The sequence below is a fragment of the Anopheles moucheti genome, chromosome 3 (assembly GCF_943734755.1).
Source record: "Anopheles moucheti chromosome 3, idAnoMoucSN_F20_07, whole genome shotgun sequence".
Lineage (NCBI taxonomy): Eukaryota > Metazoa > Arthropoda > Insecta > Diptera > Culicidae > Anopheles > Anopheles moucheti.
The window spans coordinates 31,500,659-31,518,748 of NC_069141.1; the positions used below are offsets into that span (position 1 = coordinate 31,500,659).

At 43.3% G+C, this 18,090-nt stretch overlaps 1 protein-coding gene across 1 annotated transcript in view; it reads right to left on the reverse strand.

Moving 5' to 3' along the window:
- LOC128304892 (protein sickie) overlaps positions 1-10,280 on the reverse strand; it is a 294,004-nt gene extending 283,724 nt beyond the window's left edge. Inside the window, exon 1 of the mRNA XM_053042134.1 lies at positions 10,235-10,280. The gene's annotated coding sequence lies outside the window, so the exon portion shown is untranslated. The remainder of the gene's footprint in view (positions 1-10,234) is intronic.
- Positions 10,281-18,090: the final 7,810 nt, after the last annotated feature.

Sequence of the window (18,090 nt, forward strand, 5' to 3'; positions counted from 1 at the left end):
AATTTATGATTGATGATAAAGTAAAACATCTATCCCTAACTAGGAAAATCAATAGATTTTTAACAAATTATAGGAACACACCGTGTACTGTAACAAAAGTCACGCCAGCCTCACGAATATTTAGTTATGTACCCATCACTATAATGAATTCAATGAAACCTAAAACGGGAGCGACATCTCTTAAAAAACCACCAATGAAAAGGCAATTTAGTAAACCTAACGTATTTAATACGTCGTATATGACAAAGACGGTAGAATTTAAAGAAGGAGAAAAAGCCCTATATAGAAATCATTTTAAGGAATTATTTAGATGGATTCCGGTTACTATTTACAAAAAACTTAGTATTTTACGATATTTGGTAAACATTAATGGAAATATTAGAATGGTACACATCAACCAATTGAAAAAGAATTCTAATTACGACCCAATAATCTTGGCCCAACCGCAAACAACAAAATATGAAGAAGAAAAGGAAATATCAGATAAAGTAAAAATAGAACCAAAACCGAGTAGAAAGCGAGCCAGAAGCGAATCTTCCTCACCGCCCATTCGAAGATCTGAGCGACTAAAGGGACAACCTAGGAAAAAATATTTCAACAAAAGAACAATAGTTTAGCGGGGAGAATGTAGAGTTAAGAAATTAGTTCATAAGTATAAACTAGGTTAAGATTGTAATTAGTATGTAAGTATTGGTAACGCAGCACACGCATCATACGGTCATCCGCAATGTGCGTACGGGCAGTTGAATAAATGCCACGAACGAGTACACAACAGGAAGGATTTTTGGAGACCACGATGTGATAAAAACATGACGCTCTATGAACATAAGGCCAGACCAGAAATGAGAGTTCTGGTGCGAACTTCTTGCGATGGATGCGATTCCCATTCCGCTAAACTGATAACAGATCCGAACGGCTAACCGTAGGAGAGGACAAGCATTTAACACAACTTCCAAACAGCGGTAAACGATAAAAACGTACCATTTGAAGGCTCGAGGATAACGTAGCCCTCACAGACAGACCTCACTAGGAAAAAAAGCTCCCACTGTTTCGGATGTGTTCCGGAGTGCGTTTAGCTTTATGTCTTAAATACATTTACCAAGAAAATCAATTTACCTCCGGCTCATTCCTGACGCAACCTCATATCCGATAATGGACAAACTTTAAAATGCTTCCCAGACCTGCAGATGGCTGCCGCATGGCACGAGGACGCTGAATTGGTGTAGACAGAAACCAATTTGCTATCGATTTTCGATTCAAAAAGCCACACCAAGAGGGAAATATAACATTCCAGCATCTCGCCCTCCCCCGTAACATGGCCAAAATATGATCATAGCCCCCAAAACAGGGCTGGATGGCGTAAAGCGTAAACGCGCCTCAATCCCAGGCCACACATTCCACGATTTTAATTCCACTAGAAGTGACAGAAACAAGATGATCTCCCATTTCGGATAGGCCGTGCGGGTACGGCGAACGACACCGCCCCACGGTGTACGCAGGCTATATTGAACCATTAAAAATTTTCCTCCCAATTTAAGCCTTAAAGAAATCCTTCCAAATTCCACCACGCCGCAGTGGAGTAGATCCCAGCCCTAGAGCATGGCGCGTTCGGTTCGGTTGGTTTCGCATCGCAGTCACGGTTCGATGCGTACCGGGAAAGCGTTGCCTGCTTTCAGCCAGCAAAGGACGTCGACAGAACCGACCGAAACAGAAACCATTTTAAAGCGATTGCTAGCTGCCGCGACTCGGTGACACGGTGACGCCATACTTATCGGTGTAGATGATCTTAATGGTCATTGAAGCAAAAACCTGCCTACCGGGTTGGGTAGGTTACCCATCGCACGGTTTGGGGCCGCCCAAAACTCTCCCTTCCGAAAAACACTAACCGACCATCCTGTTTTTCGATGGCCATTTGCTTGGGATGCTGGCTGGTGGTGGCGAAATCGAGGGCCCATTTTGTGACTTCCATTTGATACTCTTCCTAAATTATTGTTAATTAAGAGACCGTCACTGATGGTGTCGTACGCTCGGCACGCCACACCACCGACAGTGTCGAAAGGCGGAAAATTACTATCCAGCTTTCCCATCCCGGAAAAACCCCGGGTGGAAAATGTGAAAGATTTATTGTATTAAAGTGCGACAAACGTAAAAGCGGTTCGTTTTCGTCGGGGAGTGAATGAACTTGACGTTACGTCCCACCGACGGAGATGAAGTTTTTCATGCTGGAGGTTACACCTCGACGCCGTAGTCTACGCGCGTGGAGCGCAAAATATAGCTCTAAAGATTCAATTGAAAGAACAAATATGAAACACGTTTCACTTTCCCAAGAGCACCATCGACTGCTGCCGGTAGTGAAGGGACTCGTGCCGGCAAATAGCTCCACCACAAGTCAACTACCAGCGGACCTCAGTTTGTCCACACAGGTTCTTTCATACCGTTCCGTCAATAACCGAATGTCCTTGGGCAAAACTACGTTAAAAAGAAGCAAACGAGTGGATATGCATGCATGAATGAATGCACTGAAACACGTTCACCTATTTTGCTGACTTTTCAGCGTTTTTTGCGCTCAACTGCAACATGTTGTTAACATGCCAGAATTGGTTGTGCATAGTGTATGTGGAAGCATTGGAAAATTGTCAAAAAAATACGTGAAGTTTCAAAAACAATGTTTTGCTCTTCCTCATACGATATGCGTTAAATGTCAAAGTGTCATCTGTCAAACGCAAAAGTAATGTTTTTGACAGCTGTCAAATTGCATAATTTTGCTAGTAAACTATGAAGAGGTGAATGATCTATAATGACTCTCCAAGGAATTAAATTAGTAAATTACAATTCCTTAGTCATACTTAAAAACACTTAGAAGTACCCCAATTAAATTTCAAAGCAATAAATATTCCATTTTAATTCACACCCATATTTCTCCAATAATTACACCTGCAGCAATTTTGCTCAACCTCGATCCCACGAGTCTGACCACCAACAGTGCTTCCAGTAGCCCACCGTTAGTTCCGTCAGCTTGAAAGCATAACAGGGTCCCACCCACCCCGGTTGAAGTCAGCGTCAGCGCGAAAACGCTACAATAAATTCTAGTTTAATATTTATGAAAACAGTGCGATAAGGTAAAAGCAAATATACATAATTTTCCGGTCCTTTGTACTATCTTTCGCAGCGGGAACCAGTGCCGGGTATAGGTAGCCGGCCCGGATGTCCACGGACGCACGCGCTCGCCATGCATGCCAGCTGACCGAATGTGCTTACATTTGCTTACCGACGGAGTCGTAAAGCTCTGCAACAAGCGGACAGCACTTTTGAAGCGTACAATTCCCAAACATTCGGCAGAGTTTTATTGCAAATATTCAAATTCATCCACAGTGTCAACGGTGGCTCGTGAAAGCCGATAGCGGTGTTCCGGCACCGACGACCGTCTTGAGGATGAACGTAACGCAAGGAAATGGGTCCTTACTACGGCATAAAGCTCGTTCCTGCAGGAAACCGACCCAAGACAAATGTTGCAAAAATTAGCCACCACCGGGAACGGACGCATGTCGTTACGTTCTTGGAGACAGTTGGGTTTCTGGTTGTGCTACACAAAATACTGCTTCCTTTCTAGCGCTAAACTAGACGCTTTTCCGTCGAAATGGTTCCCAACAGGCGCACGTTGTTCGAGTTCTGTTGTCGAATAAAATTCACTTCGACTTTATCACGACCAAACATGCACCGGCTGTTGCTGATTTCCCATTGCCGTTTGACGTTTTGCCAGCTAGGTGGCGGGTTGGTATGTATTTTTTTTTTATTGTCTTCCCAACGTTTGCCATGGCAAGATGAAGAAAAACGCATAAACATAAACTTTAAAAGCTGCCCCTTCGGAACCAATAACCTTTAGATTTTGGTGCGCCCATGGCTTCATGACCGCCCATCGCTTTAGAGGAGCTCCCCAGTCGACGTGAGAGCATTTCTCATAAAATCGTGAAATTGGAGTGAAAAACTCGGTGCAAAATATTTTCTTCCACCGCTTCAAATAATGCCGAGGGAAAGATGAACCAGGGAAGCAGCCAGTTATTAAAGAGGAAGCTGTTTAAGACGACTGTCTTTCTCTTTCTTACCGCCGATTCGCCACGGAAACCCATTCCAAGGACTGAGGGGATATGAAATGGATTGCATTCTTTCCCCCTGCGTGTAGAAAACCACGCACGGACACACATTTTGGGGTGTCCCCTTCTTGATGTTTAGCAGGCCAAAAACCTCCGAAAAATGCCATCACTGTGCGAACAACAACGCCTTCGGTGAGGCAAAAATGGCAATGGCCTTATCCGACCCAACCGAATGGCAATGTTTCTTTATCAAACCTCCCTCACTCACTGTTCACCGTTGGTGGACCCTTCCTCGAGACGGAAGTACGGGATAGCGTAAAGCATTCCTGCAGAGGGTAATTTTTCCAGCGCGTCTTAAAGCTAGCGGAGCAATGAGTAGAGGCAAGTTGACTAGACGATAGACCGAAGCCCACCATTCGGTTTTCCATTCGGTGGCGTGGCGGTCAGAAAAAAAGGGGAGGCTTCAATTTGGCTTAGATTTGGAATTGAAAATCGATACTGATTTGCATAAGGCAAGGTTTTCTACTTGTACACACAGAGCGTAGTAACAGTGCTACAGTGTTTAAGGAGTTCGTCTCCCAGAGGGAGTACTCTTATTTGCATCCTTGTGAAGAAACTCGGAAGTTTGAGTCGGGCTTCGGAAGTAAAGTGGACTTGCTTTTAGATTGTAACATGTTTCGATAACATAATAACGAACGGGTGGATGTTTGTTTAACAAGAACGTCCTCTTGGAGACACCCAAGAATATCGACATGTATCGACCTTGTGCATAATTAAAACAAATCAAAACTGTTGTTGTTTAATGCTAATGCTAAATAAACCTGGGAAATAGCCCGTTCTCCGAAACTTATTACAAACAATAGCAAACTAATGGTTCGATTGGTTCTAGGTTCTTGATGATAACACTCCTCCAATCCTTAGATATGTAGTAGATCTGTGTCATATGAAGTTTTTTTTTATAAAAGAAAGTCTAGTTCACTGGTCTATTTGGTTAAAATGATCTTGATATTAATTATCAAAAAGTCCTTCTATAAACAAATAATCGTATGAGAACAGCTCACAATACACAATCTGACTAATATCCCACCATGAAACGAAATCGAACATACCATAGTCTCTTGTGTCTCAAGAAGATATTTGATACTTTTACTTACATATTTACTAATACTGTAGTATATTCCTCTTTTTCGAAAGGTGGCAAAACTGATTAAACTTTACCAAAGTAGGATTCCACCAAGTTCACGTTCCTTTTCTTGTAACCCATATGTTTAGTCAGTTGTCTCACATCACAAGGCGATTATAAGATTCTATTGTTTCCGGGAAACAGATGAGTCTTCGCTGTAAATTATTATTATTGTTATGAAACACCTTTGCTTCGTTCCAGGGTAAGCAGAACACAATATCAAACACACCTTTGCTCTACATTCTAAGATGAGTTTAAGAGACTTTACTCAGCTTTTGCTCAAGGCACTGTCTGCCTGTGTTTAGCCCAGGAAAACAGTAAATAATATAATAATAAGACCATCTGTTGCCATCCACCATCTAGGGATGCTGTTGTAAGTGGCACCTTCTTCGGGTCTCCTGCCTTCTAACAATCGTCTACAAATGTCTACACAATGCAAAGAATTTGGTGTATTTTTTCCCTCATCTTGTGCCATCCAGCTCGAATATCCCCGTTACAGTTTGTGGTAATTAAATGAACCCACTCTCCCTCCACCGAACGCTTCTTCATCGCTGCACAACGAAAAGAAAAGAAATCCGCAACAGAAAACATCCGCCTGTGACACGCCAGAAAGGATACACAGCACACGTACAGCACACTTTGCTTGTGGGCGTTTTGCGTTCAACCTTCTTTTTCCGCTTACATTAACACCCCAATAGTAGGCACCGGGCGCTGGTTCCGGTCCGCACACGCAAACGGGCTGCTGGTAAGATGTTATGTTACATTTACATGCAATTAGGATATAATTTCCTATGACATATGGGCGTTTGATTGGCAGCCGAAAGCACCTTCCGGCGTTCGATCCGATAAAAAAGGCGACACCGAACACCTACGAGTCTGAGGGAAGGTTGGAGAACTTGCTAATGATGGGTACGACTTGTGCTAAACGGTAAAGGGACCATGAACCCAAGATGATATACGACAATCATCAAAATGTTTTGTCCTGCGAGTCGCTTATAATTAAAACGATACTACGAAAACAGTCCCTAAATGTTTGCAATTCGCATGCATGAACGCCTGAAGTTATGTTAATCACTCAACAAAATGGTCGTATTTAGCCCATTTTTCTATAATTCCCATTACTTGCTGCAATGCAATCGAATCGATCGTGCACAACACTACCTTTCGAGTTCTTATCATTTTGTCCTACCTGGGGGAGACATTTTTCTTCCTTCCGTGCTTTATCTGTACACCAAAAAATAAACTGGAACCCTAGCAAAAGCCTTGTCTCGTACACGTACATGAACCACGAAAAAATTGGCATCGAAAGCACTTCCGAAGAGGATACAAGTGTAAAGAAAATGCCAAAATTCCGACCCAAAACAGGAACGGAACCGAATTGTTTACGGGTTACTTCCGGATTTCTCCCCAGTTCGAGCGAGGTCATAAAGCAGGGTCTACCAAAGCCCTCGTACGAAAAAACGACGACGACAGAAAAAAAACACAACGAAACGTTAGCTCTCAGGACACACGTGCCAGGAACGTGTTAACGGTTTGATTTACGATTGCAGGTTGAGCAACTTTATTGGCCTCTGGTCTGGTCTAGGGGATCGATCCCGGAAAGGAACCGTTACAAGCGCAAAAAAGATTTTCAAACAAGTAAACACCTCAAATCTGCCAACGGTCCACAACCTGGTGACATAAAATGTTGCTGGAAAAGGTCCGTTGGCTTAAAGTTCCGCTCATCAGAAAAGCAAGTGAGGACCGGTCGGTCGTCACATTGTATTAAAAGTAGGGTACGCTCATTGCCTGGAGATCTATCCATTTCCTCGCTGTTTACGATCATTTCCCCGAGTGGAAAGTACGGGAAAGGCATAAACAAGGTACGTGAGTATCCGCGGCGGAGTACCGTAGGATAAGTTCCCCGCAATGGGACACACATCGTGTGCTTTGCTATCCTTTTGTTGGAACTCTAGTTTACGGAGGTCGTGCTACACAAACTACCTGCATGACGATTTTCTTTTTGGACAATTTTTTTCGTTTCGTCTCTTTCCATACAACAAGATGCGCGATATTAAGTTGATTTGGAGCGTAAACCTTTGCTCACTGGTCACGTATTGCTGTTGGGTAGGTAGGTTATCTCACGGGCTAGAATGTCCCAAAGTTACCACCCTCTCCCTCTCTTGAAATGGTCCTTCTTTCAGTGTTAACGCTCAAATTATGACATCTTGTGTGCTTTGTCTGACTGGCCTGCATAAACTCGGTACTCAACGAGCAAGTCATTAAATTTCTGCATCCTAAGCAGCTACGCCAAAGCAAAATGTCATAAAAATGCCTAACCGGAAGATTACACCATCAGCGGGTGTCTTCTCCCCACCAAACATTTTGGGTTGAAGTAAAGCAGACAAGTTTGCACTTTTTGCACTGTACTTACAACAGCAAACCAACAATTATGTATCCTTTTTTATGGGCGGCGTTTTGATTGCTTTGTAACACGCTAATTGTGTTTCTTCTGGCAAGATTATCCGAATTATCACCGACAGTTGGCGAAAGGGAGATAATACCGATAAGGTTCATGGCAAAAGTAAGTAGTAGATCCTGTGTACACTTAAACCGTTACTTGCATCCCTCCAAAAAAAAAAGGATGTTTTTATCTTATCCAATCTTGAAGACAACGGAATTGTTCCAATTTCCTTACAAAATTCTACACATTCAATCGATTTTGTCGAATCGAAACCTCAAAGTAGAAAAAACGAACAGAAACGATATGATGGTTTGGAGATGGCAAACAAGCCCAAGTAACAAAAGGGTGTCTATAAACTGTCAAAACTTCAAGTTGTCGAACTGTCAAGTTCGACGATAGGCACTATGTGGAACAGCAATAACGACACTCAGACATCGGTTCGTTTATTGAAAAAGTTACACGAATCCTTTTTTACCTTTTTTGTTTTTAGTTTCTCTGTAACTGAAACTAATACTAACCGATGTTTAAAAGAAGAGAAACTCTTCGGTTACTTATACACCTAATATCGAACATCATTTCTGCGCTTCCAATGACCCCAATATACTCCAAAAAACATCAACCATATTGATTTTCTACAGCAAAAAGACATTTCATTAGACCGTTTAAGCCCTATTCCCCAAAGGCATCCACCACCAGCTTCGTTAACGGGAAGATATTTGATTGTCTGGACGCGCTCCTCAATCGATTTGTGTGCTGCTTCCATCACACTGAACTAACGAATGCATGCGAAGAATCACAAATAAACGTGCGTCTACTCGTCTCGAAATGAATTCACGAATAAACTGCCAACCTTCCATTCATCGTCATCAAAACCAAACATTCGCCAATAGTGATCACTTTTGAAGAAGCGTTACTTCTAACCGGGACACGAGACTCTATAGAGATAACAGAACTGAGAGGTTGCTGACTTTCTTGCATCTTAGATTTTTTGTTTTGCAAAACCGACCCTCATAAGTCGAAGAGAAGATGGAAAACATACCCATCAAGGAAGTACCGACACCGTCCTCGCTCATCAGACAACTTAGTCACGTTCGATTCAATGCTGACTACTGGTCCAGCAGTCACTTCCCCGTGTCTTCGGGTCCGATTCGCCCTCGCGGATGATTTTTATCCCCAGCGCGAAACGCGTTTTCGCTTTTCATCACTTTTATTGACATTCATCAAGACTTCGGTCCCGACTCGACTTCCCCCGAGAAGCAAATGGGAATCAAAAGGACTCTCGTTACGGTGCCTCCTTCAGTTTGTACTCTGCAATAGTGCAGTACTTTTAGCACTGTACCTGTACCCACAAAAAAAGAAAATCTGTAAGCTCTAGTGCAGCCAATGCAGAGAGTAAAGATAATATTGTAATGTTGCGCTGCTTATGAGCATCCGGAGATCGGGCTGTGTGTCTTCCTTTCAAACTCGATCAAATATTGATGAGATGCAAATCAACCAGTGTCGTCAGCTTCCACATTGCTGCTGTAGCATAAACAATCCCGATGCATTTCAACCACACTCTTAAAATCACTCCCAGCTAGAATCACAAGATCTGCAAGAGTTTGTGGAGTGTCCCTTAAAATTGGATACTCGTTGCAGCGCGTCCAACCACAGTGACACAACTCTCTGTTTATTCAGTTGTACAATCAGCTGTAATTTTCATGCTAATAAACTTCAACCGGCTGAATGCCGGTGAATAAATCGAATGCATTCTGATTGATATATCAAAAATTCCATCTCTTGTTCAATTCTAAAGGACCAGGATGAATTCGAAGGATGCAAATTATGGTTCATTTCCATCGCTATTGTCAGTGGGCCAGAGTTATTCTGGCCATACGGCAACGTGCTGCAAAATTTAATACGTTCAATTGCCGCAACGTTCCAATGCTTCCAATGCACGGGGTCATCCTTTTGCCTTTTTGATTCATTTTAAAATATGGCCATTTGGCCACCGAGTTAGCTAACGAACCGGTTGTATCCACCGTCTACACGGACATTTCATTAATTATCATAATTGGCCTAAATAAGCTGGCACCTTGCACGGGAAGGGGGAGAGAGATACAGAGGGCAGGCAGGTAGGTTTATCCCTGCTGACAATTATTCTACTGCCATCTTGCGAAGAAAATCCGCAGTCCTAACGCGGCCGCGGCCGAATTTTCGTGTCCTACGCCCTGCTGCCAACTTTTGTTTCATTTCTTTATTCCACGCTGCAGTACTTTTTGTTATCTTTGCTCCGTCCCGTTTTGCACAATTTTCCAACCTTGCACCTCGACCGGAACACGAAGCAAAAAAGGGATATTCTTTGCACAACAATTAAAACAAACTTTACACTGTACAAGAAGCTTGGCCAGTGTGGTAGCTGAGGGGAGAAAACAGGAACCGGCAGCAAGGATTTCGTTTATTCTGGTCAGTAAAAACAAATCTTCTGCCCTGTTTTGCGCCTTGCCCAAACACCGGTGCCGTGACCAGGATACATACCGTTAAATTTGTTTCTTCATTATCCTCCGGTGTATAATCCTACCGCTACCGGGAACGGATCAGCATACACACGATTTGCACTGTTTCGCTGTTTTGCCAAGAAATACGCTCCTCCCCAAAAACCCGAAACACGAGACACGAGATAAAACACGCAAAAACTGCCAAACTTTAAACACACTTCACAAGGGCTTCCTTCTTTTTTTGCGCGAATGGCACCAAACTGGACAAATTTTCACTGAACAACGGACACCTTTGCTTGTCGCTAACACGATGTGCGCGACGTGCTTTTGAAACCGCCAGGCCTTACGATCACTTTTATGCCGTCCCCGACACGGATGTTGGCGAATTTTCCTTTCCCGCGGATGGAAAGCACGTTTGCAAACACGGTTGCTAAAGCACTACAGCACCATTTAAACACGCGCACGGAGAAACACAATTACCACCGGCTCCGAGCCACGATTCCTATACACATAAACACACGCGAGATCACGGCAAGGTGACGACACTTTTTCTGCTAAAATTTCACTTAAAACACAAAATAAAAAGAACAAATTTACTTTAGGCTAAAAGCTAGCGCACTTGCCTTTAAGCTCCGCCGGAGAAGCCTTAAAACAAACGAACATTGACATTGGACGTGGGGGTTGGATTAAACTTTACACTCACAGCGAGCAAAGCGGATGACATCTTCGCAATCCCAAAAGATAAAGGAAGACACGCCAAGGCACACGGCTCCCGAAGCTGGCTCCATCTGGTGGTTTGGCATAAAAAGCAATAGCCTTCCTTGCGCCACCATTCATATTCATACGCGTCTGCCTCTCCTGACCTAAAGCGGTCGATTATACTCGTATCGTAAATGCAAGATTGCAATAATTTTTCACTTTTTTCACTTCGTCCGACTTTTCACTTTCACTATCTTCTGTTTTTTTTTCCACCTTCTTAAGTATGCAATTTTTCTCGCCCTTTGCATTGATTTCTAGCGCAATGCGTTTGCTTCTATTTTTGTTTTACTTCCATCTTTCACTTTCTACATTCTAGTTCACTTTTCACCCTTGGCCTGACTCACCAGCCCCGTTCCGAAGGGCTGTGCTTACGATGGTGATGATGATGATGTGTGGCCATTTATTATATTTATTGCACTACCTCGGTGTCTCCACCAAACATTCCACCGTTCGCGGCAGTAGTAGTGGAACACATTTAAAGAAGATGAAATGTATTTTGCCTCCCATTTGTGACTAATAGAATATTTTTCTCGCCTCTAAGAACCGAAGCAACTGCAATATATTCCGTACCCACCAGAAGGACGCCTGGTTGCCTTCTCCCGATCGCAAACTCCATCACAGTAACGCCTTTATATCACGCTGATCCCTTTTATTGCCTTCGGAAGCAAAATTTATATCACTTTCCGCGAAGTCTGCCACACTACGGGAACGGTAGTTCATCCTACGGGGCCACGTACACGATGGGCGTATTGCAGTGTTTTCACCTTCGTGCCGTGGCTTCGTCTGCAAAGAAAAACGGGAACGTGGAAAATCAATGAGTGCACAAAAATCCGCCCCAAATTAAAGTGATCAATTTCCGAGCGGCTGGCGAAAAGCAGGACCAAAAACGAGTGAAAAAATACGGAAAGCTTGAAATTGATTTAAGCAATGGGAACTAAAAGTAAAGTTGCAACAAGTTTCGTGAGTTTCGCCAAAGTGAGAGATTGAAACCATTGATGTAACAAATTGGAGGTAGTTTTAATGCATTAAAATACAATTTCTGTAAATGGAGATCTCCACTTGATGTGATTGTGAATCAAATTACAATCGTCTATTAAAAAAACACAGCGCCAAAATTTCGGAATTCTTCAAGAGTAGCTTCAATTCGCAAGACTAATCCTGAGATTCCGTTAAATATAGGACAATCGCTCCATGATACAACTTCCCACCACCCTAACCAACCCTCGTGCTAATTTGACAATAAATATAACCCCATCGACATTAGCCGCCCAACGATTCCCAATTAAACTACAACCAATCTCACCACAACAACCGTCTGATGTCTCTTCCAGTGCGCATGGAAAGGTCGTCCGGACGATACATCCGGAGTTTGCAGCGTCTTATCACTGTGCAATACTTATATATCACTCCTACCTTCAATTACCTTTAATTAAGCCATAAATTAACGTTCATCGCACGCCGTAAGACCGCAATTGTTTGTCGTTTTGCACGTTATGCACGTTCGGGAAGATGAAATTGTGGTTGTTGCAGCAGTGGCGCTGAGAATGGCCTTGCTCAAAGTGTTTCCACCATGTTTTCGGAAGTGGTTAGAACGGTTGTGAAGATAAAGGTAGCTTTGTATTAGAAATCCAATACATATGTCGCTTTCAAAACAAAGCTTCTTAATAACGCATAATGTTTGCCTAATCCACAATGAGATCTAGCTTTATCATATAAATTTAAAAATCTAAATGGAACATAACAGTCAACTAAGTACACTAGTTGCATTGTTTTGGTTCGAATATGCCTTAAAAATGTATCACTTCTGATCAAAAGACACAATGACTTTTGCATTGCATAACTTACGGCGTTTTGTAAAAAGACTGTAATCATCTTGGCTGCAAACCCGCCTAAATGCATGCAATCTGCAATCATTTCAAGTGAAAGGTTTGCTGATGGTCACAATTTCTCGATTTCATTCAACTTTGGAGACTTCGAGAAACATCGTCGAGAGTGTTCGAGATTTAATCAATGCAATTGTATTATCTGATCCACCTTTCCTATGTACAGAGCTCGAAGGTCTTAAGGACTCTTTTAACAGAAAAGGGGTATTCCCTGAAGGCTCCAAAGGCACATAGAACACTTCTTTTAATTTGCTTCACCATCGGAACGGATCGTGTCGTGCCGGAATGTTCTCCGACCGGGACACTCCGGTCGAGAAAGTACTTGGATTCTCCATGTACCGTGCAAAAAGGTGTCGTCACCCTGCACTCGTCCATTTGTCACATTCGGTCACAATTTATTTCCGATGTACAAACGAGGTTAGATGAAAGCAATTTATCAACGACACCTAGAACCAAACGAATTCCTTGTGTTGCTCCTCCTGGCCACTTTTTTACCGGTACCAAAGGTTTTGGCAGGGACTAAAGGCATTCTTCTCATTGTTGATTCATTTTCATTAAATTCTTTTACACTTCTTCGCACACTTTCTCACCGCGAGGGTGAAAGATTTCATGCTATCGGTAGCATTTCTTCCATCCGCAACCGGAATTCGAACCCAACTAGGGGAAGAATCCAGCCAGTGGGACACTACGACCTGCGTGTGTCTGGGGTTCACGCAGACGGCCCACTTTTATGTATGCAAAATGTAAACTTTTCGTTAATTACATTATTTCGATTCATTCATTGTAAACATAATTACGATCGTTTGTTAGTGGCCCTTGTCCCCGTTCCGAGGTTCCCGTTTTCCCATTCCTTCCGGCGTACTTTTCGATTGCCGTTCAAACAAGCTTCGCAAATGGAAAGAGCTCACTTGTTCTTTTGTGTGAATTTACAATTTTACACCCTCAATTCCACCCTCAGTTCCTGATCTGAAATCCTGGACAGAGATATTTGTCCAGTCGACATTCACGGGTAACCACGACCCGCGTCGAGTCGATTCAATCGTAGCGAGTACTTAACACAAATACACACACGCGCGCGCTCTATTTCCATTCACAAAATTCTCATTTTCTTGCTCTTGCGATGCACATTGTGTCCCGGCACTGCCCCGAAGCTATGGGATGAATATTTAACTGCCTTTACGCTTTTCCTTGCGCAAAACGCGGAAGCGAACCAAGTCAGGTGCAAACGCAAACGCGTTCGTCCACGTTACCATGGAGATGAAATCACGCTTCCTTAGCTCATTGACTCGAGTAGGACGGTTGAATCACGAATAAAACGAAACGAAACGAAAGTGCATAAGCAGCACCATTGCACCACGCGTATGGTTGCACACGGTGGACCCAAATGTACAACATTTTCGAAATGCGCTTGCCGTGCCGCAGTATATTGGTTGGATCGATTTTTCCGTAAACAATTGTATTTCCCTATCCCCGTGGGCGTGTGATTATGTGTGAGTGGGTTCTACACGCCGTACGTACGCATGGTGCAAAAATAGAAGCAAAACAAAAACATGTCGGTAGACACTCACATTTTTCCGACATTCCTCCCGGCATGACTCATTACACCTGGCCGGGAAAATCCCCCCATAAAAAGAGCGAACCAAAACAATCAGAGATGCTGCCCCCGTAATGCCGGGATAGCGGGGAAGTACCCTTTTCACCACAAATCTCTCGATGACCATCGAACCCCTGGGCCAAGGTGTCATTGCTGGCTACAACGACGGGCGGCCACGAGTGTAAAATAAATTTTTCGATTTGAATTTGGGAATTGGTTGCAAGTCCCTCAGGTGTTGGAACAAAACCACGAGCACTCTTCGTCAAACACTCAAACCCCACACTTCCAATGCAGTTGATGTGTGGCTCTCTTATTGGTTTTTGTATCGCTCTTCTTTCTGTCGTGTTTAGAGAATGAGATTGGCATAAATTTGCATTTCAATAGGCCCGTATTTAAATTGTGGATTGGTTTAGAGCAGTGCTTCGAGTGGGGTTCGAGAGCGTCGATCATTTTGCTATTAGTTTGGTTTACTTTGGTGGAAAAAAATAAAATAATTGAGATAAAACTGATTAGAACACGAATATCCTGGCTGTTACATGATTGGAGTAGTTGCTAAATTTCTATTTTGGTACAATTCGACGCCTCTCATGTTATGCTTTAAAAAACTTATAACAAGGAATTTATAAATACAAACATATTTTATGACTTTAAGTAAGTAGAAGACAAATCAGCAATCTTTACGAAATTTTTGACAAAATAAATGTGTTTTTGTGTTAACTGGACGTTTCTCAATATTTACTTTACCCCAGAAAAAAATGTAAATCTCCATCCTTCCATCTCCTTCTGCTTCAATGTGTAAATAGGTCCCCCTTACGCAACATCCGATAATCAATTAAAACCAATTTACGAAATACAAACAATCGGAACCACGATACGCACAATACGCAACCTGCATTTCCCAGACATTATATTTAATAACGCACACAACAAATGATGCATTCCACCGGTTGCAGTTCCACCACCGGAAGAATGAATGTTTAAAAATACCCCCACAAGCGCACACACACACACACCCGCCCACATTAGGTCCCAGTGTGCCTTGACCACGAGAAAAACCACGCTCGGTTTACAGGTGCGTGAAAATGATGGATGAAGGCATTTCCTCAACTTCAACTCCAATGCCCGTTTTGGCAGGGTTACTCGCAGGACGCGCTTCACGGTAGGTGAAATTGATTACAAAACAACGCCAGGGCTTGTGTGTGTGTGTGTTTGAAGCACAAAAATGCACCAAGTGCAGGGAACACAGCATACGCGGACGAGGCGGTCAACAACCCGTTCCATCAACATCGTCATCGTAAAAAAAGGAATGAACGAGAGCGAGTGGCGCCATATGGAATAATGCACTGTTGCGTAAATTAAAATTGTCGGCCACTTGCTGTAGCCGTCGGCATGTCCCACCCTCGTTGCGGTGGGCTGTTTTACCCCCCGGGTTTGTTATGGATGGCTCCTAGAGAGCGCGCCGTCAAAGGGAGTCCCGGTCAGTGAAGCAATCAATGTACAACCGCCCGTAAGAATGGCACTCAATCGTATCGGACACGTAGCGCGTATCCTTTCGCTCCTGTCCTGCCCTGTCCTGCTCGCTACCCCTTCGACACAACCGATGACTGTAATTTATAATTAACAAAACAAAACCTCCAACTGGGACGAAATATGTATTTAAAGGAGTTTGGCCAAAAATCAAACAGAACAATGAAGGACGTGAAGGAAAGGAAATCGTGGCCGCACGCGAAAACAATAATCACTTAATTAATCTATATCTCCAAAAAGGCCGTAATTGAATTGCTACATCCGATTCTGGGCAATTAACAATTAATAACGACAGCCCCCGGTCATGAAAGGGGGGGCGTCGTGGAGCGTTGTTGATCCGATAACGCTCAGGTTCAAACAAAAGCACCGGGCAGAATGACATTTCGCGTAGCGTTTTCCAGGTCCACGTGGATTAACGGTCCCGTTGTCTGCGATGGCGTGTCGATTGGTAAATGAATGATTTCTTCGTCCATCGATATGGCTACGAGCCAATACTTTGTGTCGTACCACATTTCAAGGACGACAAGAAGATTAATATTGCTTCATTGGAAAAAGGATATTCGTATTACGATCGAGATCGAGCTTTTTCTCTTTTGTTTTCAAATATTTTATAATTCAGATTTAATTACCTTTTTTTTTCTTTTAAACGTATTTTTTTTCTCCAGAAAATGCTCATCCGAGCAAATTAAATTCCCATTAAACCAGTCGATAAGATCCAACCGACCCGAAACAACTCATTGACTCATTACGATCGCTTCCAATCACCTTTTTGCTGCAACGGACGATTGACTTCTACCGGAACGGGGTTTGTCCTAAATGCTGTCCCCAAAATCCCTGCAGCACTAATAGGAAGGAGACTCTCTTCTGTGTCATTTCACATCTCCACATCCTCGCCGTTTCCCTCCCCAGCAGCACGTTTTTCTTAATCGGGAAAAATAGCGAAACCCGCACAGTTCCCGCCATTGCTCTGTCTAGGAAGGACGATTTCAGTTTTTTTTCAGTCGGCGAACGACCAAATTGCTCCACGTGTCTGCTTGTTTCATTTTTCAATTACCCTTTTCACCCGTTTTACGTGTACTGTGTGTCCTCGAGAGCCATCGTGGAACTCGAGGAAAAAAAAGCGCTGAGACGTCGTGTGAATATCCCAATCGAAGTAGGCAAAAAGAACATGCCGAAAACAAGTCTAGCTCAGCGACCATTTTCCCATGGTAACCACCGGCGGTTCCAACCGGCGGACTGGCTTGGCTTGCAACGGCAGAATGCCTTTGATTGCCATTATAATCGCCATTATATCCGACAGTCTAACAAGAAAACCCAGAGAGAGACCCAGGGAGAACCGCAAAACAAAATCAAGATGACTTCATGCAGTAACGACATGAAAGGGAAATCGGAAAGGAATGTTGTCCTTTTTTTTTGCCATTTTCACTTTCGTTCCCGAACGGCAAGTGCTGCATGCTCTATAGCGTCCTTGAATGGCTCCCAGCCGAGGATAGGGGTTGACGATCGCAGATGGAAAGTGATCAACATTCTCCGTTCCGCAGTGGTGCCCTTTTATCACCCAGCGGTTGAAAAATTATGACGATGTTCTACACTTTACTGTTAAACCCCGAAACGGCTTCTCTCTTCTAATCTGGCTCTCCTATCATACCGGGCTACCTACCTAAGGCTAGCAAAATTTGAATGAATCTCTTTTCTCACCTGAAACCGCATGTCTTTGCTTTAAATTACATTTGCGCTACCGAGAAATGACTAGAAATTTCATAAATTCAAATACCTTCTCGCACAATCTCCTCGCCCCTCGCAGGGATGGGAAGCAGTGGGAAAAAGGACACTCTAAACTATAAGAAACGACCACTTTCTACCAACCCCAACCTGCCTCCTGTCTGTCCCAACAGTTCGGGTGGCAGTGGCCATGAAGTCCAAATCCACTTACCCGTACCGTATCGTTAAGCGAAAAAAAAACGCCAGTCTGTGAGCCAGCCGGGTCAAAATGAAAAAAAAAATGCCACGAGTATTACTTAAAATAAAATTTAATGGCGGATGTAATTTTGGAGCTCACCGTACCCATCTCCCGAACCGGCCATACAGTGGCACACAGATAAATGGCCGCACGGTGGGCATCCATTTCATTTC